This window comes from Arachis hypogaea, chromosome 18 (genome assembly GCF_003086295.3).
Source record: "Arachis hypogaea cultivar Tifrunner chromosome 18, arahy.Tifrunner.gnm2.J5K5, whole genome shotgun sequence".
Taxonomy (NCBI): Eukaryota; Viridiplantae; Streptophyta; class Magnoliopsida; order Fabales; family Fabaceae; genus Arachis; species Arachis hypogaea.
The window spans coordinates 35,945,458-35,954,093 of NC_092053.1; the positions used below are offsets into that span (position 1 = coordinate 35,945,458).

The 8,636-nt window shown below is 42.0% G+C and overlaps 1 non-coding gene across 1 annotated transcript; it reads left to right on the forward strand.

Moving 5' to 3' along the window:
- The first annotated feature begins 7,617 nt into the window (after nucleotides 1–7,617).
- LOC112774145 (small nucleolar RNA R71) lies at nucleotides 7,618–7,725 on the forward strand. Its single transcript, XR_003188647.1, has one exon. It is a non-coding gene; the product is annotated as a small nucleolar RNA R71 (small nucleolar RNA).
- Nucleotides 7,726–8,636: the final 911 nt, after the last annotated feature.

Genomic DNA, 8,636 nt, shown 5'->3' on the forward strand with positions numbered 1-8,636 from the left:
TCCTGACTAAGAGTTACAAGATAACCATAGCTTGCTTCAAGCTGACAATCTCCGTGGGATCGACCCTTACTCACGTAAGGTATTACTTGGACGACCCAGTGCACTTGCTGGTTAGTTGTGTGGAATTGCAAAAGTGTGATTTGCAATTTCGTGCACCAGTCACCTTTGTGGTTGCCCCACTGGTTTGGCATCAACCTCTATCCTGATCTTGTGCATGCATCGGGTTGGGATAATTTCTTTCAAGTCGCCTATGGTCCATCCGAGAGCTATTTTGTGTGTCTTCAACACCTGAATCAGTGCTTCTTCCTCTTGTTGCTTCAGGGAAGAACTTATGATCACAGGGTAAGTGTCTCCATCTCCTAGAAACACGTATTTCAAGGATGATGGTAGCGGTTTAAGGTCGAGTTTGGGAGGTCCATCCTCCACCTTAGGCCCTTCTGAAGCCTTCTCTTGCTCTCCTGACGCCTCTTGGTCAGGGATGGCATCTTCAAGGATGTTAATCAACTCCTTCTCTAAGCTATCAATTGTGTGTATCTCTTTCTCCAAGGAATCGATGATATCAATTTTCATGCACTCCTTTGGTGTATCAGGGTATTGCATGGCCTTGGTGGCATCTAGTACAAACTTATCCTCATTGACTCTCAGGGTCACTTTTCCTTTTTCTACATAGATGAGGGTTCTTCCTGTGGCCAAAAAAGGTCTTCCTAGAATAATGGACACATTCTTGTGTTATTCTATATTCAAGACTTCAAAGCCTGTAAGGAATGCAAAGGGCCCAACCCTTACAATCAGGTCTTCAATCACTCCTGATGGAATCTTGGCCGACCCGTCAGCCAGCTAAAGGCATATGCGGGTGGGCTTGACTTCTCGGATAAGTCCGAGTTTCTTTATCAGTGAGGAAGGTATTAAATTGATACTCGCCTCAACATCACAGAGAGCCTTCCTTGTGCAGGCGTCTCAAAAGTTGTAGGGTATCACGAAACTTCCAGGATCCTGTAGCTTTTCTAATAGGTCTCTCTAGATGACTGCACTGTACTCTTCGTTGAGGAAGACTGTCTCTACTTCCCTCCAGTCCTTCTTGTGGCTTAATATGTCCTTCATGAACTTTGTATAAGAGGGTATTTGTTCAAAGGTATTTGTCCAATGTCTTGAGGTAGTCTGCAAATCTAGTAAACTTCTTACCGTTTTCCGTTTAGCGGAGTTTTTGAGGATATGGCATCCTGGTTCTGTACTCAGGTTCGCTGAGAGGTGCGAAGGGGATGTCCATAATGCCAGACTGAAGAGTACTAGCTGGCTTAGGAGGGATGTTCTTTAAATGGGCACCTGCTTGTTGTTCCCCAGCTCCACGTTCAACGCTTAGGCTGCTCCCTTCCTGGCGTTGAATTTCAGTATAACCCCCTTTTGGGCGTTGGATGCCCTTGTTGACCCATGCGAGGGCGTTGAACGCCAATGTTGCTCCCCTCTGGGTGTTCAATGCCCTGGATCATGCCTTGGGATGCTGTTTTTCCATTTTCTGATGTTCCCTCTTTCCCTTGCTTCTCACTGTCATGAGTTTGGCTGTTTAGTATCCTTCCACTCGTCAACTGGATGGCTTGGCACTCTTCTCTTATCTGGTTAGATAAGTATTGTTCATCCTGATTCAGCCGTGCCTCTATATTCTTGTTGGACGTACGGGTTTCTTGCAACATTTCTTGCAGACTTAGCAATTGTTGTGTGAGAGCTTTATTACTGGGTTAATGATTCACCCTGTTTAGGAGGGTCTGACTCAGTGTATACTGCTTTAAGCTCTCTGTTCATTGCAGTTTCACCAAATGAGTATAGATACTGGTTACTGGCGACTATCTCAATGAGTTCATGAGCCTCTTCAACTGTCTTTTTCATGTGAATAGAACCACCTGCATAAAGATGTAGGGACATCTTGACTCTCTTTGTGAGTCCATAATAGAAAATGTCCAGTTTCACGCATTTTGAAAACATTTCTGTGGAGTATTTTCGTAGCATCATTTTGTACCTTGGTGCACGAAATTGTCATGTCCAGGCTCGAACAATCCCTGGTAATGGCTCCAAAGCTTGGTGCTTTGATCTTAATTCATAATTGTCACAACTTCGATACAACTAACCAGCAAGTGCACTGGGTCGTCCAAGTAATACCTTACGTGAGTAAGGGTCGAATCCCACGGAGATTGTTGGCATGAAGCAAGCTATGGTCACCTTGTAAATCTCAGTCAGGCAGATATAAAGTGATAATGGTGTTTTCGAATATTATATAATAAAATAGGGATAGAGATACTTATGTAAATCATTGGTAGGAATTTCAGATAAGCGAATGAAGATGCTTTTCGTTCCTCTGAACCTCTGCTTTCCTGCTATCTTCATCCAATCAGTCTTACTCCTTTCCATGGCTGGCTGTATGTGATACATCACCACTGTCAATGGCTACTTTCGGTCATCTCTCGGGAAAATGATCCAGTGCCCTGTCACGGCACGGCTAATCGTCTGGAGGCATCACCCTTGTCAATGGCTTCATCTTATCCTCTCAGTGAATAATATGCTCACGCACCCTGTCACGGTACGGCTATTCATCTGTCGGTTCTCGATCATGCTGGAATAGGATTTACTATCCTTTTGCGTCTGTCACTAACGCCCTGCAATCGCGAGTTAGGAGCTCGTCACAGTCATTCAATCATTGAATCCTACTCGGAATACCACAGACAAGGTTTAGACTTTCCGGATTCTCTTGAATGCCGCCATCATTCTAGCTTACGCCACGAAGATTCTGGTTAGGAGATCTAAGAGATATTCATTCTAGCTTAATTCATGTAGAACAGAAGTGTTTGTCAGGCACACGTTCATAAGGGAGAAGGATGATGAGCGTCACACATAATCATCACCTTCATCACATTCTTGGGTGCGAATGGATATCTTAGAAGCGAAATAAGAAGAATTGAATAGAAAACAGTAGTACTTTGCATTAATCTTTGAGGAACAGCAGAGCTCCACACCTTAATCTATGGAGTGTAGAAACTCTACCGTTAAAAATACATAAGTGAAGGTCCAGGCATGGCCGAGATGGCCAGCCCCCTAAAACGTGATCAAAGGATCATAAGGTAATCCAAAGATGCCTCATACAATAGTAAGAGGTCCTATTTATAATAAACTAGCTACTAGGGTTTACATGAGTAAGTAATTGATGAATAAATCCACTTCCGGGGCCCACTTGATGTGTGTTTGGGCTGAGCCTAAGTGTTGCACGTGCAGAGGCCATTTGTGGAGTTGAACGCCAGTTTCTGTGCCAGTTTGGGCGTTCAACTCTGGTTTTGGATCCTTTTCTGGCGCTGGACGCCAGATTTGGGCAGAAGGCTGGCGTTGAACGCCAGTTTACGTCGTCAATTCTTGGCCAAAGTATGGACTATTATATATTGCTGGAAAGCCCTGGATGTCTACTTTCCAACGCAATTGGAAGCGCGCCATTTCAAGTTCTGTAGCTCCAGAAAATCCACTTTGAGTGCAGGGAGGTCAGAATCCAACAGCATCAGCAGTCCTTTTTCAACCTCTGAATCTGATTTTTGCTCAAGTCCCTCAATTTCAGCCAGAAAATACCTGAAATCACAGAAAAACACACAAACTCATAGTAAAGTCCAGAAATGTGAATTTATCATAAAAACTAATGAAAACATCCCTAAAAGTAACTAGATCCTACTAAAAACATACTAAAAACAGTGTCAAAAAGCGTATAAATTATCCGCTCATCACAACACCAAACTTAAATTGTTGCTTGTCCCCAAGCAACTGAAAATCAAATAGGATAAAAAGAAGAGAATATACTATAAATTCCAAACTATCAATGAAACAGAGCTTCAATCATATGAGCGGGACTTATAGCTTTTTGCCTCTTGAATAGTTTTGGCATCTCACTCTATCCATTGAAGTTTAGAATGATTGGCATCTATAGGAACTTCAGATTTTGAATAGTGTTATTGACTCTCCTAGTTCAGTATGATGATTCTTGAACACAGCTTCTTTATGAGTCTTGGCCGTGGCCCTAAGCACTTTGTTTTCCAGTATTACCACCGGATACATAAATGCCACAGACACATAATTAGGTGAACCTTTTCAGATTGTGACTCAGCTTTGCTAAAGTCCCCAATTAGAGGTGTCCAGGGTTCTTAAGCACACTCTTGTTTTTGCTTTGGACCTTGACTTTAACCGCTCAGTCTCAAGTTTTCACTTGACACCTACACGCCACAAGCACATGGTTAGGGACAGCTTGGTTTAGCCGCTTAGACCAGGATTTTATTCCTTTAGGCCCTCCTATCCACTGATGCTCAAAGCCTTGGGATCCTTTTTATTTCCCTTGCCTTTTGGTTTTAAGGGTTATTGGCTTTTTGCTCTTGCCTCTTGGTTTTAAGAGCTTTTGGCTTTTTCTGCTTGCTTTTTCTTTTTCTTTCTATTCTTTTTTCGCCCCTTTTTTTTTTTTTTTGCAAGCTTTGTTCTTTGCTGCTTTTTCTTGCTTCAAGAATCATTTTTATGATTTTTCAGATTATCAAATAACATGTCTCCTAGTCATCATTCTTTCGAGAGCCAACATATTTAACATTCTTAAACAACAACTTCAAAAGACATATGCACTGTTCAAGCATACATTCAGAAAACAAGAAGCATTGTCACCACATCAATATAATTAAACTAAGTTCAAGGATAAGTTCAAAACTCATGTACTTCTTGTTCTTTTGAATTAAAACATTTTTCTTTTAAGAGAGGTGATGGATTCATAGGACATTCATATCTTTAAGACAGAGTTTACTAACTACTAATGATCATGTAATGAAGACACAAACATAGATAAGCACATAACATAGAAAACGAAAAGCAGAGAAAGTAAGAACAAGGAATGAGTCCACCTTAGTGATGTCTTTGAGCTCTTCTATGTCTCTTCCTTGTCTTTGTTGCTCCTCCTTCATTGCTTTTAGATCTTCTCTGATTTCATGAAGGATGATGGAGTGCTCTTGATGTTCCACCCTTAGTTGCTTCCAATAATTGTGTGGAAGAAAATGTATCCCCTGAGGTATCTCAGGGATCTTTTGATTTGCAGTCAAATGTTCTACCACTGAGCTATAGACCCTTGATGGAAGCTTTTGTCTTCCCTTTCCTCTTTCTAGAGGTTTCTCTGGCCTTAGGTGCCATCAATGGTTATGGAAAAAACAAAAAGCTATGCTTTTACCACACCAAACTTAGAATGTTGCTCGCCCTCGAGCAAAAGAAGAAAGAATAGAAGAATAAGAAGAAGATATGGAGGAGATGGATGAGAGTGTGTATTCGGCCATATGGGTGGGATTGGGTGGGAGAGAGATGTTGAATTTTGAAGGTAGTGGGTGTATGGATGTGAGTGGTAAATGGAAAACAGAAGGGATGATCATGAATGGAAAGAGAGATGATGAGGTAGGTGGGGATCCTGTGGGGTCCACAGATCCTGGGATGATCTTGTGGGGTCCACAGATCCTGAGGTGTCAAGGCATTTACATCCCTGCACCAAATTAGGCATGTAAAATGCCTTTGCACACAACTCTGGGCGTTCAGCGCCAGGTTGGTGCCCATTTTGGGCGTTCAACGCCCATTTGCTGCCATTTCTGGCGTTGAACGCCAGAACCATGCTTGTTCTGGGCGTTCAGCGCCAGGATGCTCCCATTCTGGGCGTTCAGCGCCAGAACTATGCTCTGTTCTGGCGTTTGAACGCCAGGCAGATGCTCCTCCAGGGTTTGATTTTTCTTCTGCTGTTTTTGATTCCGTTTTCAATTTTTCTATTTATTTAGTGACTCCACATGATCATGAACCTAAGAAAACATGAAAAATAAGAATTAGATAAACATTGGGTTGCCTCCCAACAAGCGCTTCTTTAATGTCAATAGCTTGACAGTGGGCTCTCATGGAGCCTCACAGATGTGCAGAGCTTTGTTGAGAATCTCCAACACCAAACTTAGAGTTTGGATATGGGAGTTCAACACCAAACTTAGAGTTTGGTTGTGGCCTCCTAACACCAAACTTAGAGTTTGACTGTGGGGGCTCTGGTTGACTCTGCTTGGAGAGAAGCTTTTTCTGCTTTCTCCCCATGGTTGCAGAGGGAGATCCTTGAGTTTTGAATACAAGGGAGTTCTCATTCCATTGAAGGACTATTTCACCTCTGTCAACATCAATCACAGCTCTTGCTGTGGCCAGGAAAGGTCTTCCTAGGATGATGGATTCATCCTCTTCCTTTCCAGTATCCAGGACTATGAAATCAGCAGGGATGTAAAGGCCTTCAACCTTTACTAACACATCCTCTACTTGTCCATAAGCCTGTTTTCTAGAGCTGTCTGCCATCTCTAGTGAGATTTTAGCAGCTTGCACCCCATAGATTCCTAGTTTCTCTATTACAGAGAGGGGCATGAGGTTTATCCCTGAACCAAGGTCACACAGAGCCTTAAAGATCATGGTGCCTATGGTACAAGGGATTATGAACTTTCCAGGATCCTGTCTCTTCTGAGGCAATGTCAGTTGATCCAGATCACTTAGTTCATTGATGAACAAGGGAGGTTCAACTTCCCAAGCATCAACGCCAAATAATTTGGCATTCAGCTTCATGATTGCACCAAGAAACTTGGCAGTTTGCTCTTCAGTAACATCCTCATTCTCTTCAGAAGAAGAATATTCATCAGAGCTCATGAAGGGCATAAGGAGGTTCAATGGAATCTCTATGGTCTCTAGATGAGCCTCAGAGTCCTTTGGTTCCCCAGAGGGAAGCTCCTTATTGATCACTGGACGTCCCAGGAGGTCTTCCTCCTTGGGATTCACGTCCTCTCCTCTCCTCACAGGTTCGGCCATGGCGCTTATGTCAATGGCCTTGCACTCTCCTTTTGGGTTCTCTTCTGTATTGCTTGGGAGAGTACTAGGAGGGATTTCAGTGATCCTTTTACTCAGCTGGCCCACTTGTGCTTCCAGATTTCTAATGGAAGACCTTGTTTCATTCATGAAACTTACAGTGGCCTTAGATAGATCAGAGACTAGATTTGCTAAATTAGAAGCATTTTGTTCAGAGTTCTCTGTCTGTTGCTGAGTTGATGATGGAAAAGGCTTGCTATTGCTAAACCTGTTTCTTCCACCATTATTAAAGCCTTGTTGGGGCTTTTGATCCTTCCATGAGAAATTTGGATGATTTCTCCATGTTGAGTTATAGGTGTTTCCATAAGGTTCACCTAAGTAATTTACCTCTGCTATTGCAGGGTTCTCAGGATCATAGGCTTCTTCTTCAGAAGATGCCTCTTGAGTACTGTTGGATGCAGCTTGCATTCCCTGCAGACTCTGAGAGATCATATTGACTTGCTGAGTCAATATTTTATTCTGAGCCAATATGGCATTCAGAGTATCAACTTCAAGAACTCCCTTCTTCATAGGCGTCCCATTACTCACAGGATTCCTTTCAGAAGTGTACATGAACTGGTTATTAGCAACCATGTCAATGAGTTCTTGAGCTTCTGCAGGCGTTTTCTTTAGGTGAATGGATCCACCTGCAGAAGTGTCCAGTGACATCTTTGATAGCTCAGATAAACCATCATAGAATATATCCAAGATGGTCCATTCTGAAAGCATGTCAGAAGGGCACTTTTTGGTCAACTGTTTGTATCTTTCCCAAGCTTCATAGAGAGATTCACCTTCTTTCTGTCTGAAGGTTTGAACATCAGCTCTAAGCTTGCTCAGCTTTTGAGGAGGAAAGTACTTGGCTAAGAAAGCCGTGACCAGCTTATCCCAAGAGTTCAGGCTGTCTTTAGGTTGAGAATCCAACCATAATCTAGCTCTGTCTCTTACAGCAAAAGGGAAAAGCATGAGCCTGTAGACTTCAGGATCTACTCCATTAGTCTTAACAGTATCACATATCTGCAAGAATTCAGTTAAGAACTGAAAAGGATCTTCAGATGGAAGTCCATGAAACTTGCAGTTCTGCTGCATCAGAGAAACTAATTGAGGTTTCAGCTCAAAGTTGTTTGCTCCAATGGCAGGAATGGAGATGCTTCTTCCATGTAAATTGGAATTAGGTGCAGTAAAGTCACCAAGCATCCTCCTTGCATTATTATTATTTTCGGCTGCCATCTCCTCTGCCTGTTCGAAAATTTCTGAAAGGTTATCTCTGGATTGTTGTATTTTAGCTTCTCTTAATTTTCTCTTCAGAGTCCTTTCAGGTTCTGGATCTGCTTCCACAAGAATGTTCTTATCCTTGCTCCTGCTCATATGACAAGGAAGAATGGACAGAAAAATGATAATAATAATAGAGATCCTTTATACCACAGTATAGGGATCCCTTTGTAAGTAGAAGAAGAGGGGGAGATAAAGGATGTGATGTAAGGGAAGAAACACAACTGTACCAATGGAAGAGATGTGAGGTGAGATGTTAGGATATGAATGAATAAATAGAATAGGATGAGAGAGAAGGAGGGAATTTTCGAAAATTATTTTTGAAGAGGAGTTAGTGATTTTTGAAAATGGTTTTTGAAAAATTGTTAGTAATTTTCGAAAATTAAGTTTTAAAAATTAAAATAATTAATAAATTAAAAAGAAATTTTGAAAAAGAGGGAAGATATTTTCGAAAATGAGAGAGAGAGAGTTAG